A 12,922-nucleotide genomic window follows, 5' to 3' on the forward strand; every position below is an offset into this window, starting at 1 on the left:
CAAGCCCTCTAGTGATAGACATTTAGGTTATTTTAGTCTTTTGATGCACCGTGCTCTAGTGTGCTGGTGTATTTGTGTATATGTACAAATATTTTTGAAGGTAGTTTCCTTGAAAAAAATTGGAGGAGTCAGGGACCATGCATATTTTAAAATTACATCTGTATTTTCAAATTCTCCTACAAAAAGTTAATGTCATTAAAATTTTACTGGATTAAATATCAAATAACTAAAGACTAATGTAGAAGCAGAATCCCTATCAGATCTTGTCAAGAATATTGATGATGATGATAGATGATAATGATGGGGATGATGATAGTGAAGGGGATGATGATGAAGTAGATGGTAGTGGTGACGATAATGATGACAATGCTGATGATGATGCTAGTTAACATTTAGTATAGTCTTACAATGTATCAAGTATTATGCTCTGTATCTTTCAAACCTTGTGGACTGAGAGAAATAAAACCTGTTCAAACATTAATGGCAGGTAAATAGAGTGAAGATTTGAACCTCTTCTTTCATACGCCAAAGCCCACTCTACTACTTCAATACTACACAAGGGTTTGCCATACACTATTATTATGAGACTAGAGGCCCAGTGCATGCAATTCATGCACGGAGGGGGGGGGGGATGTCCCTCAGCCCAGCCTGCACCCTCTCCAACTTGGGACCCCTCAAGGGATGTCTGACTGCCCGGGCAGTCGGACATCCCTCTGACAATCCAGGACTGCTGGCTTCCAACTGCTTGCCTGCCTGCCTGCCTTCCTGATTGCCCCTAACCGCTTCTGCCTGCCAGCCTGATCACCCCCTAACCACTCTGCTGCCAGCCTGATTGAAGCCTAACTGCTCCCCTGCCAGCCTGTTTGCCCCCAACTTCCCTCCTCTGCCGGCCTGGTCACCCCTAACTGCCCTTTCCTGCAGGGTTGATTGCCTCCAACTTCCCTCCCTTGCAGACCTGGTCCCTCTCAACTGCCCTCCCTTGCAGGCTGGTGCCTCCCAACTGCCCTCCCCTGCTGGCCATCTTGTGGTGGCCATCTTGTGTCCACATGAGGGCAGGATCTTTGACCACATGGGGGCAGCCATATTGTGTGTTGGAGTGATGGTCAATCTGCCTATTACTTTTTTATTAGATAGGATAGAGGCCTGGTGCACGGGTGGGGGCCAGCTGGTTTGCCCTGAAGGGTGTCCCGGATCAGGGTGGGGGTTCCCTTGGGGCGTGGGGCAGCCTGAGCGAGGGGCCTGTGGTGGTTTGCAGCCCAGCCATGCCCCCTGGCGACCCAAGTGGAAGCCCTGGTATCTGGAATTTATTTACCTTCTACAATTGAAACTTTGTAGCCTGAAGCGGAGGCTTAGGCCGGAAAGGGCAGGCGAAAAGCTTGGCTTCCTCCATTGCCTGGGAAACCCAAGCCTCCTGCTCTTTCCAGCTCCATGGCTGCCGCCATTTCTGTTTGGATTTGTTTACCTTCTATAATTGAAACTTTGTAGCCTTGAGTGGAGGCTTAGGCCAGCAAGGTCAGGCGGAAAGCTTGGCTTACTCCATTGCCTGGGAAACCCTAGCCTCCCTCCTGCTCTCTGTGGCTGTAGCCATCTTGGTTGGGTTTATTTGCATACTTGCTCTGATTGGCTGGTGGGCGTGGCTGGTGGGCGTGGCTGGTGGGCGTGGCTGGTGGGTGTAGCGAAGGTATGGTCAATTTGCATATTACTCTTTTATTAGGTAGGATGTTCCCCTAGTAAAAACAGCATGGTAAATAAAAGGGTTCTATAACAAAACTAATTCTGGGAAATAGTTTTTATCATCTGTATATTTTTGGAAATTCACAATACTCATGAATTAAGTAAATCCCCTAAGAAGATGTTTAACCAAGCCAAACAATCATTTCTCAAATTTAATTGATTTTGAAACCCTTAATCAAGCACAAGTCTATTCTGAGGAACACACTTTGAGAATTATTATCCTTGTTGTACAGTATTTCTATGACTCATTCATAGAATCACAGGCATTTCTAAAGACTTTTTTTGTTGTTAATCCTCAACAGAGAATATTTTTTCCATTGATTTTCTAGAGAGAATGGAAGGAAGGGGCAGAGAGAGAGAGAATAAAATATTGATGTGAGAGAGGCACATTGACTGGTTGCCTCCCACCCAGGGCCAGAGATTGAGCCTGCAACTGAGGTACATGCCCTTCCCAGGAATTGAACCCAAGACCCTTCAATCTGCAGGCTGATGCTCTAACTACTGAGAAAACTGGCTAGGGCAAGACTTTTTAAATATAGTTTACACTCAGAGATTTATACAGATAACAATTCTCCCACAAGCCTTTGCTGGAAGATCTGCAGTAATGGGGCTTACTACCTCATGGGCTAGCCAATTTCATCTTTGGATACCCCAGTTGTTAGAAAATTGTTTATTATATATTCAACCACATAACCCTGTGAAATTTAATCACCGATTCTAATTTTACCCATTTGCAGTTTCACAGAGTATGTCGAATCCTAATTTTCCCTTCAGATTTTTTTTAAAATTTCCTAATGTGCTTTATATATTTTTCAGTACAAATAAAGCATATTGCTTTCACTAAAAGTGCAACTTCAAGCAAAAACCATAATAGAACAATTAAATTATTGAACCCTTGTTATTAAGAAATATAATGTGCTTTTTCACTGATGTTCAAAGATTCTCTCTGGGATTTATTATTGTAACTCATTTAAGTACAAAGTATAGTCTCAATGACAGTTATTGCCATTTCATATTTATCTAAAAATTCAAATATGAATGTGTATGTAATTTTAAAACATTAATTAACTTTACCCAACTATATTATTAAAGACTATGTACTCAGTGGGGGAAATGTTAGGACCAATGGGGGTTTTTAGAGGAATTATGCAAAGAAATCTCTTTTATTTTCTTAAAGACCTAACTTGAAATAAAATAAATTAAAATGCCCATCTTGGAAAATAGTCCCTACAGATTTTTGAAGTCAGTAATCACATATTAGTCCATCCCTCATCATCTTATCCCTACACTTCACGGCCCATTTTTCTTCCCCCTGCTCATATCTGGATCTTTCTCATCTTCACAATGATTCTCTCTTTAATATGCTACCATTGGTCTGCACAGACATCAAAGTGTGATTCCCAGAACTGGACATGCCATTCTAGCTGTGAGCCAACTAGCATAGGTGAGGACAGAATCAGTATTTTCCTAGATCTAAACATTCCATTTCTATGGACACATCTAGTTTGGGACAATTGGGTTTTGCAACCTCAGCACACTGGATCTTCAACTGTACTTAACAATAATTCAACCTTCTAAATAGCTGTGACTTTGGAAGGGTAAATAGGTGTTGATGGTGGCAACTTTTGAAGAAAGCAGACATCTAAGTGATTATGAAGTTTTGTTTGGTACTACTCTGACCCCAAAGGAATATTTACTTTTGTAGTCTCATGGCTTAAAGAGCTCTCTCTATGCCCAGAGAAACTGATACGCTAAGGGGCTAGAGGGAAAGGGAGGTACATAATGAAAAGTAAAGGATGAATTACAGCAATTATTTTCCCAAATTTTATAAGAAAGATAAAAATCTTAAAAGTATAGATCAAAAGAAAAGAATTAAAAATAAAAGAAAGTAAAACTATTATGATTTAATACTTTGCATGTATCTTCTTATTTAAACCTTATAACATAAAGAATATGTCCCCTACTTTTTTAAAATTTTAATTCTTTATTGTTTAAAGTATTACATGCATCTCCTTTTGCCCCATTGATCTCTCCCCAGCTGCTCCCACCCCCCAGCACATGCCCTCACGCCCCTACTGTCTGTGTCCATTGGTTATGCTCATATGCATGCATACAAGTCCTTTGGTTGATCACCCTCCCTCCCGGCCCACCCCCCACCCCCCGCCTGCCTTCCCTCATAGTTTGGACAGTCTGTTTCGATGCTTCTATGTCTCTGGTTCTATTTTTGTTCATCAGTTTATGTTGTTCATTATATTCCACAAATGAGTGAGATCATGTGATATTTATCTTTCTCTGACTGGCTTATTTCACTTAGAGTTCCTTCTTTTTTACAGCAGGGTAGTATTCCATTGTGTAGATGTACCACAGTTTTTTAATCCACTCATCTGCTGATGGGCACTTAGGTTGTTTCCAAATCTTGTAAATTGTGCTGCTATGAACATAGGGGTGCATATATCCTTTCTGATTGTTGTTTCTAGTTCCTTGGGATATATTCCTAGAAGTGGGAAATTGGGTCAAATGGCAGTTTCATTTTTAATTTTTTGAGGAAACTCCACAGTGGCTGCACCAGTGTGCATTCCCACCAGCAGTGCCCGAGGGTTCCTTTTTCTTCATATCCTCGCCAGCACTTGTCCTTTGTTGATTTGTCGATGATAGCCATTCTGACAGGTGTCAGATGGTACCTTATCGTCGTTTTGATTTGCATCTCTTGGATGATTAGTGACTTTGAGCTTGTTTTCATATGTCTCTTGGCCTTCTGTATGTCCTCTTTTGAAAAGTGTCTATTTAGGTCCTTTGCCCATTTTTTGACTGGATTGTTTATCTTCCTTTTGTTAGTTGTATGAGTCGTCCCCTACTTTTAAAGGGCAGAAAACATGGATTCAAGAGGTTAAATGACTTGTCTGATTTTTATCAGCTGATAGGCTATTGAGGCAGGATTTCTACCCGGGTATGGTCTATCCTAAAACCCTAGAATTCTATAATTCCAAGACTCTTTCCTCCATACCCCTAGATAAATCCCAGTGGTGCTGGGATGGAGCAGCAAAGACCAGTGAGCTCGGCTTTGGAATGTGCCAAGGGGAAGGGCCAAGCAATGAGCAACTTACAACAGCCTGAAATAGTCAAGAGTAATTGCCCAGTGAACTTGCTGCCTTCAAGGCCTATCAGAAAGGAACGCCTCTCAGCTCCCCAGTATGAATTAATTCTGAAAACCAAAAGCCTTACAGAGAACATGTTGGAGGTCCCCAGTTAGGCTGCCTGAACTCCAGTTCTAACTTTGAAAATCTTTAATGGCTTCTTATAAGTTCCTCAGATCCTGGGGATACCCCTGCACTGATGGAGAAGAAGCTAAATAAACAGTACTAGCTGGTATCTTTTCCTGGGGACAGGTTGTGGTTGGCCATTTTATTCACCTATGTATTTGACACTATCATCACTATTAATAGATAGTATTTACTGAGCATTGTGTCGTGCACTGTGCTGATGTTTTATATATAACTAGAAGCCCAATGCACGAAGATTTGTGCCAGAATGGGCCTTCCTTTCCCTGGCTGACAGCACCGCCTTCGCTCTGGCTGGAGCCGCCTTTCTGCCTTCCTACGCTGCTCAGAGGCCCGGAGCAGCTGGGGGTGGGGTGGTGCCCACGTATGCAAATTAACCCGCCATCTTTGTTGGGTTAATTTGCATACTCCTGATTGGCTGGTGGGCATCGTAAAAGTATGATCAGTTAGCATGTTACTCTTTTATTAGGTAGATATCTCATATTATCTCAAACATCATATTTTGAAGTAAGTCTTATTGTTATTTTAAATAGTTCTTAAATAGGGAGGGAGGAAGGAATCTTTTGGAGGTGATGGATATATTTAGAGCCTTGATTGAATGAAGTGTTACTATGCCCATTTTTATCAGTGGAAAAACTATAACATTAACTTGCCCTGAGTCCCAGAGTAAATAAGGAGTGGAGTCAAATTCAAGTCTGTCTGAAATCAAAGCCTACTTAACCCAATACTTAGCCTGAAGCTTCTCAGACTTTGTGATGTATTGTAATCTTCTAGGCCTTGACCCAGATTTTGATGTAGTGGGTCACAGTGGGCCAAGGGATTTACATCTGGACAAGCACAACCAGATAATTCTGAGCACCATAGTTGCAAAGATGGTAAGTAGAGGCCTCTCTTAGTAAGAATTGACACCCCCCCAAAAAAAATTGAATATGGTGTCCTAATAAAAATACCTGAAAAACGGGGACATGCGGGGGGTGGGGGGATGAACCCATGTCTGGAGAGAGGAGAGGAAAGTGAGTGGTGTTGAGATAATGAAGGAAGAGAAATGGTCCATCCTGAAGTCCTGACACTCAGCGATGTCTAGAAGTTTAACTCAGTGGTTCTGATCCCAGTGATTGACCCTTGCTTTGTGCCACTGGCTTCCCGGATTGCTGGTTGGAGCATTCCCTGACCAGAGTCAACACAGCAGTGAGAAGGAAGGAGCACAGTGGGTGGGTAGGGGCTTGGTTTACAAACCAGTGTCCTTTCCCCTGCTGCTCCCTCCAGACTTCTGTAGCCAAGGGGAGTGAACAGAACCGTGAACAAAAGGGGCCAGGAGATGAGCAGTTTCCTGTGGGATGTGAAATGTAAAACTTATGCATTGCCTGGAAATGCCATAAGAAATTAATATTTGTTACAGAAACAGTAGGGCTGCATTAATATTTTAATGGTGAATGAATATTTAATCCAAAACTCTGGATGGAAAGCGGACAAGACAACCATGGCAGGAACAGTTACACCACCCGGTTAGAGATGTGAATGATTCATTGGCTCTGTCAGTAGTAATAATGCCACAGTGTATCTATTATATAATTCCTTTGAAATATTGGGAAGTAACTCCTCAGAATCAAAATTAGAAGCGTTGTTTATTCTTTAAAAGGCAGCCCTTGAAGCATCAGACAGAGCAAGTCTTTGGAATCAGGGAAGCCTGGAATTGGGTACCAACTCTATGGTTTACTGACTCTGCAACTATGAATCAACCCATTCACCTCTTGGAGCCTTATCTCTAAAAAGAGACAAGCATCTATTTGATGGGATTATTGGCTGCATCTACATTAGTCACTCAGTTAATGTTTCCTTTTGTGTTTCTCCTTATTTTTATAATATGGTAAAAAACAAATACCTTTAAGGTGGCTGAAATGTCTCTTAATTTAGCCCCATGCCTATTTTTGAAAGAAAGACAATGACACTTTAATTTTCTTATTTCTCTTGGATCCTTATGTCTGTCACCATTCTTCTCAGTAAAATATTCTGTAGTTTGGAGAAAGCTATTTTCCTAATAAAAAGTCCAATTCTGTCTGTAACCCTTAAACTTAAAATTCATCAGCGATGCTTGTCTTTTAAATGTATACAGGTGTCTCCATGTAGCTCCACTCTTAATGGTCACATGCACATACCATTGCAATGAAACTTATACTTCTCCTGGCAGGTAATTCTCCCTCCTTCAACACTAGACTATGGCCCTGTAATGCCTGTTCCCTCTCATCTCTCCTATGTGGTCCCACTACACTTTATTAGCTTCTTTATTTTGCCACTTGGGACTTTCTATAATTTTATATTAAGAATAGGGGCTTTAGAGACCCATCTGCCTTAGATAAAGTCTCCACTCAGCCTGTTATTCATTGGGTGATCTTGAGTAAGGTCCTCATTAACCCCCTAGCTCAGAGGCCTTAAAACTGGGACAATGACATTTACCTCATGCATTACAATATCTATGACATATACATATAAAGTGAAATATTTTGGAGCATTCCCATTTCACAGATGAGGACATTGAGATGCAGAGATCCAATAAGGTACTCAAGGTCATTCAGTAAGGACTAAAACCAGGTCTTCACATGAAAGTGCTGCAGGGGATTAAAATGTACTTGTAGCTAAGCTAGCCATGAAAACTGCTCCCTGCCACTCCTTGATCCTTCCTCTGCTAGCTCGCCATTGAATGGCTACCAGGTTCATAATGTTGCCATATGTGTAAAGATGAGAATGGACATAGAGAAGAGGGTATCTAGATGAAGAACTAAGGAAGTGGGATAAGACAGGGGACAAATTATTATAATACATAGCAGAAAGTCATTCTTGAAAAATGGGAAGAATGAATGTATTGCAAAGCAGAGACAAAATAGCAACTTAATTTTTAACTCACATATTGGGATTTAGTGTAGAATTTCACAAGGAGGGAAAAAAAATGTGAGGGAAAAAAAATGTGACCACCAGTAAGAAACAGAAAAAAAAAAGTCCAAAAACCTCTATGATAGATGATGCCAGTGAACTACAACCAAACTTTAAACATTCATCATTTTTTTCCTTCTTCTGGATAGAATTAAGTCATGGAACAAACTTCTGTGAACGCTCACCTTTTTGTTTTTCCTGGAAGGACGCATGAAGTATACGTGGGAGAAAAGGCATGATGGATGGATGCAAGAAAACGGAAAAGCCAAATCGATTACACTCAGGAGTCAGTCTGCAGTTCTGTTTAAAAGTTTCTGCTTTGTTAAGGAAGGGAAGCAACCATATGATTCCCTCCCAGACGCTGTACAAAATACTTTACGTAGCTAATTCCACTTAATTCCCACTGGAACCCTAGGAGGAGGGAATTGTATCAGCAACCACAGCAGTCACTCTGCCTGTGTTAAACAACAGAATATTTCTGGGCAGCACACACAAGGATCTCTGCAGGCCTCCACCACCTATGGATGTAGACTCTATCCTGGATACCTCTGCCGTAATGGAAATCCCCCTCTCCCTCATTCCTTCATTTCTGAACCACTCACTTGACCTCCGATGTCCAAGGCAGAAGTATCAAATCAGCCAGATCCAGGGTATGCCTTCAAGACCAGGATACCTAAAGGGGTGCATTTCTTCACATGGATTTCCTACTTCTCTCCAAAACACACACTGAAGTCCCCAAATTGAGAACACGTCCATATTCATGGCAGACCAAATGATAGTTACCTGCTGTAGGTACTGTCATCTCAACTTTATAGATGAAATCATCAAGGCTCAGTAAAGTAAAAATATTATCCTAAGATTTCATAGCTGCTTTAAAAAAATTGAGGTATGATTTGACATGGAAAAAGCTGTACATAATTAATGTATACAACTCAAGTTTGGTGATTAGTATACATCTGTAAAATCCTTGCCACCATCAAAACTATAGACATATCTATCACCTACTGAAACTTCCTCCTGCCCTCTTTATAATAATAACTAGTGCCCTGGTGCACAGATTCATACACATTGAAAGGAAATTAATTAGAAGGGGCAGGATTGGGCAAAACAGGCCAGATATGCCCTGGAGCCAACCTCCCGCAGTTCTCTCCCCAGCTGGCAGCACCTGGGGTGGTGCAGCGGCTTGAAGGGCATCTGCGGAGTGAGCGGGGTCCCTCTGGCAGGTGGGGATCTCTCAGCCTAGCCTGCAGGGATCAGGCTGAAATCAGCTCTCCAACATCCCCCGAGGGGTCCCGGATTATGAGAGGGCAGTTCTTGGGTGACGCACCCCAGAATCGGGCTTCCTCCTCTCTGGTTCTGGGGTGCATCACCTGAGGACCGCTGCTGCCAAGTCACTGCAGCTCAGCAGCTCTTGTGTTGAGCATCTGCCTCCTGGTGGTCAGTGCACATTATAGTTACCAATCAGACAGTCGCTTAGCATTTTATATAGAGAGATAAGTATTATTATCATTATTGCTAAGAACACTAACCATAAAATCTACTCTCAGAAATTGTAAGTATACAATATACTATTGTTAGTTATAGATACTATGCTGTATATTGAGTCTCCAGAAATTAATATCTTACATAACCAAAATGTTGTACCCTTTAACCATCACTTCTCCATTTTCCCCTCTGCCCAGCCCATGGCAACCACCATTCTACCCTCTGCTTCTATGAGTATGACTAGTTTAGATTCTGCATTTATCTATAGTGAGATCATATAGATGTGTCTTTCTGCGTCTGGCTTATTTCACTTAGCAAAATGCCCTCTACATTTATCCATGTTGCCCCAAATGGTAGGATTTCCTTCTTTTTAAAGGCTAAATAATATTCCATTTTATGTATATACCACATTTTCCTTGTTGTTGTTTTATTATTATTCGATTTTACTTTTAAATTTATTGGGGTGACACTTGTTATTAAAATTATATAGGTTTCAAATTTTTAAAACATTTATTTACAAAGATATATGCACCCCTATGTTCATTACTGCATTATTCACATTTTCTTTATTTATCAGTGGATGGACAGTTGGGTTGCTTTCATTTTGGGGCTATTGTGAATAATGTGGTTATGAACATGAGTATGCAGATGGTCTGTTGGGTCCTTGATTTCAATTCTTTTGGATATATACCTAGAAGTGGAATTACTGAGTCATGTGATAATTCTATTTTTAATTTTTTCAGGAATTATCATACTATTTTCCATTATGGTTTCACCATTTTCACTTTCCCACTATTACTGAAGAAGGGGTCCAATTTGTTCACTTTCTCATCAACAATTGTTCTTTTCTGTTTCATTTTTAATAATAAGTTCTAATAAGTGTGAAGTGGGTCCTATCTCTATAATAAAGAGCCAGGGTATAACACCGTAAAGACCAAAGCTGGACCAGACTGGAAGTCAGTGCTGGGTTGCTGACTGCTTCCGCTGCAGGTGTGGTGCCCCAGCACTGACTGCTGAGGGAGCTGTGAATCAGGGCCAGAGAGAGGCCTGAAGAGAGAAGCAGGGACTGATCGTTGCTTCTGTGGCAGCTTTTGACCAGCACTTGCCTCTCTCTTTCTTTCCCAGTCTGGCCAGCAGCTGCGCCTCCATTTCTCTCCAGGACTGCAGGCCCCGTTGATAGGCCAAGAGACGCTGACTGGCATAGAAACTGACCAATCAGAACCAAATCTGGGTGAAGTGTGAGGAACCAATGGCTGCCTAGGAGGTGGAGCTTTTGACACTGACTGGCATAGAAACTGACCAATCAGAACCAAATCTGGAGGCTTAGAGGTGTCTCTGTCCAAGGAGAGTGGTTGATCCTGAGGCTGGCTCTAGCAATGGCCTTCACAAATCTACAGAAAGTGCTCATCAGTGACAGCCTGGACCCTTGCTGCCAGAAGATTCTGCAAGATGGAGGGCTGCAGGTGGTAGAGAAGCAGAACCTGAGCAAAGAGGAGCTGATAGCCGAGCTGCAGGACTGCGAAGGCCTTATCGTCCGCTCGACACCAAGGTGACCTCAGATGTCATCAATGCAGCAGAGAAGTTTCAGGTGGTGGGCAGGGCTGGCACCCGCGTGGACAATGTGGATCTGGAGACTGCCACTAGGAAGGGCATCCTGGTCATGAACACTCCCAATGGGAACAGTCTTTGTGCTGCGGAGCTCACCTGTGGGATGATCATGTGTCTGTCCAGGCAGATTCCCCAGGCGACGGCTTCGATGAAGGATGGCAAATGAGACTGAAAGAAGTTCATGGGCCGAAACCGGTTTGGCTCAGTGGACAGAGCGTCGGCCTGCAGACTGAAGGGTCCCAGGTTCGATTCCGGTCAAGGGCATGTACCTTGGTTGTGGGCACATCCCCAGTGGGAGGTGTGCAGGAGGCAGCTGGTCGATGTTTCTCTCTCATCGACGTTTCTAGCTCTCTATCCCTCTCCCTTCCTCTCTGTAAAAAATCAATAAAATGTATTTTTTTAAAAAACACACACAAAAAAAAACACAGAAGTTCATGGGAACCGAGTTGAATGGAAAGACCCTGGGAATTCTTGGGCTGGGGAGGATCAGGAGAGAGGTGGCCGTCCGGATGCAGTCCTTCGGGATGAAGACTGGAGGGTACAACCCCATCATCTCACCAGAGGTCTCGGCCTCCTTCAGCATTCAGCAGCTGCCCCTGGAGGAGATCTGGACCCTCTGTGACTTCATCACTGTGCACACCCCTATCCTGCCCTCCACAACAGGCCTGCTGAATGACAGCACCTTTGCTCTGTGCAAGAAGGGTGAGTGCGTGGTGAACTGCACCCGCGGAGGGATAGTGGACGAGGGCACCCTGCTCTGGGCCCTGCAGTCAGGCAGTGCGCAGGCACAGCACTGGACATGTTCACAGAGGACCCGCCTTGGGAACATTCGTTGGTGGACCACGAGAACGTCATCAGCTGCCCCCACCTGGGCGCCAGCACCAAGGAGGCCCAGAGCCACTGCGGGGAGGAGATCGCTGTCCAGTTCATGGACATGGTGAAGGGCATAGCCTTGCGGGGGTCATGAATGCCCAGGCCCTTACCAGTGCCTTCTCTCTGTACACCAAACCTTGGATTGGTCTGGCAGAAGCTCTGGGGACTCTGAAGCGAGCCTGGGCAGAGTTCCCAAAAGGGACCATTCAGGTGGTAACACAGGGTTTATCCCTGAAGAATGCCGGGAACTGCCTGAGCCCCGTAGTCATTGTTGGCCTCCTCAAAGACGCTTCTAATCATGTGGATGTGAACTTGGTGAATGCCAAGCTGCTGGTGAAGGAGGCTGGCCTCAATGTAACCACTTCCCATAACCGCACTGTGCCAGGAGAGCAAGGATGTGGGGAAGGCCTCCTGAGTGTTGCCCCGGCAGGTGCCCCCTACCATGCTGTGGGCTTTGTCCAGGGCACCACACCTGTGCTGCAGGCACTCAGCAGAGCTGCCTTTAAACCAGAAGTGCCTCTCTGCAGGGGTCTGACCCTGCTCCTGTTCCGGGCTCAGCCCTCTAACCCTGCCATGCTGCCTACCATGATTGGGCTCCTGGCAGAGGCAGGCATGCAGCTGCTGTCCTACCAGACCTCACTGGTGTCCGATGGGGAGACCTGGCACGTCATGGGCATCTCCTCCCTGCTGCCCAGCCTGGACATCTGGAAGCAGAATGTGACTGAGGCCTTTCAATTTCATTTCTGACCTTGGGGCTTACCAGGACCAGCCTTGGGGGCTTTGTGATCAACATTAAGAGGTCATATTCCCAGGGCTGACACCACTTATGTGGTCTGACCCCTGTAATAACCACTTAATAAACAGCCCCTCCTCCCTCCCCCGCCCCCCCCCAAAAAAAAAAGAACCAAATCTGGGTCAACTGTGAGGAGCCAATGGCTGCCTAGGAGGCAGAGCTTTGACGCTGACTGGCATAGAAACCTACTAATCAGAACCAAATTGGCCGGCAGAGGGCAGTT

The 12,922-nt window shown here is 43.9% G+C and overlaps 1 pseudogene across 1 annotated transcript; it reads left to right on the forward strand.

Annotated features, from left to right (window-relative positions):
- The first annotated feature begins 10,801 nt into the window (after positions 1-10,801).
- On the forward strand, positions 10,802-12,653 carry LOC307110414 (D-3-phosphoglycerate dehydrogenase-like; annotated as a pseudogene). The gene is made up of 2 exons: positions 10,802-11,210; positions 11,462-12,653. The product of its transcript is annotated as a D-3-phosphoglycerate dehydrogenase-like (transcript).
- The last annotated feature ends 269 nt before the right edge of the window (positions 12,654-12,922 follow it).

The sequence above is a fragment of the Cnephaeus nilssonii genome (assembly GCF_951640355.1).
Source record: "Cnephaeus nilssonii genome assembly, chromosome: 14".
NCBI lineage: Eukaryota > Metazoa > Chordata > Mammalia > Chiroptera > Vespertilionidae > Cnephaeus > Cnephaeus nilssonii.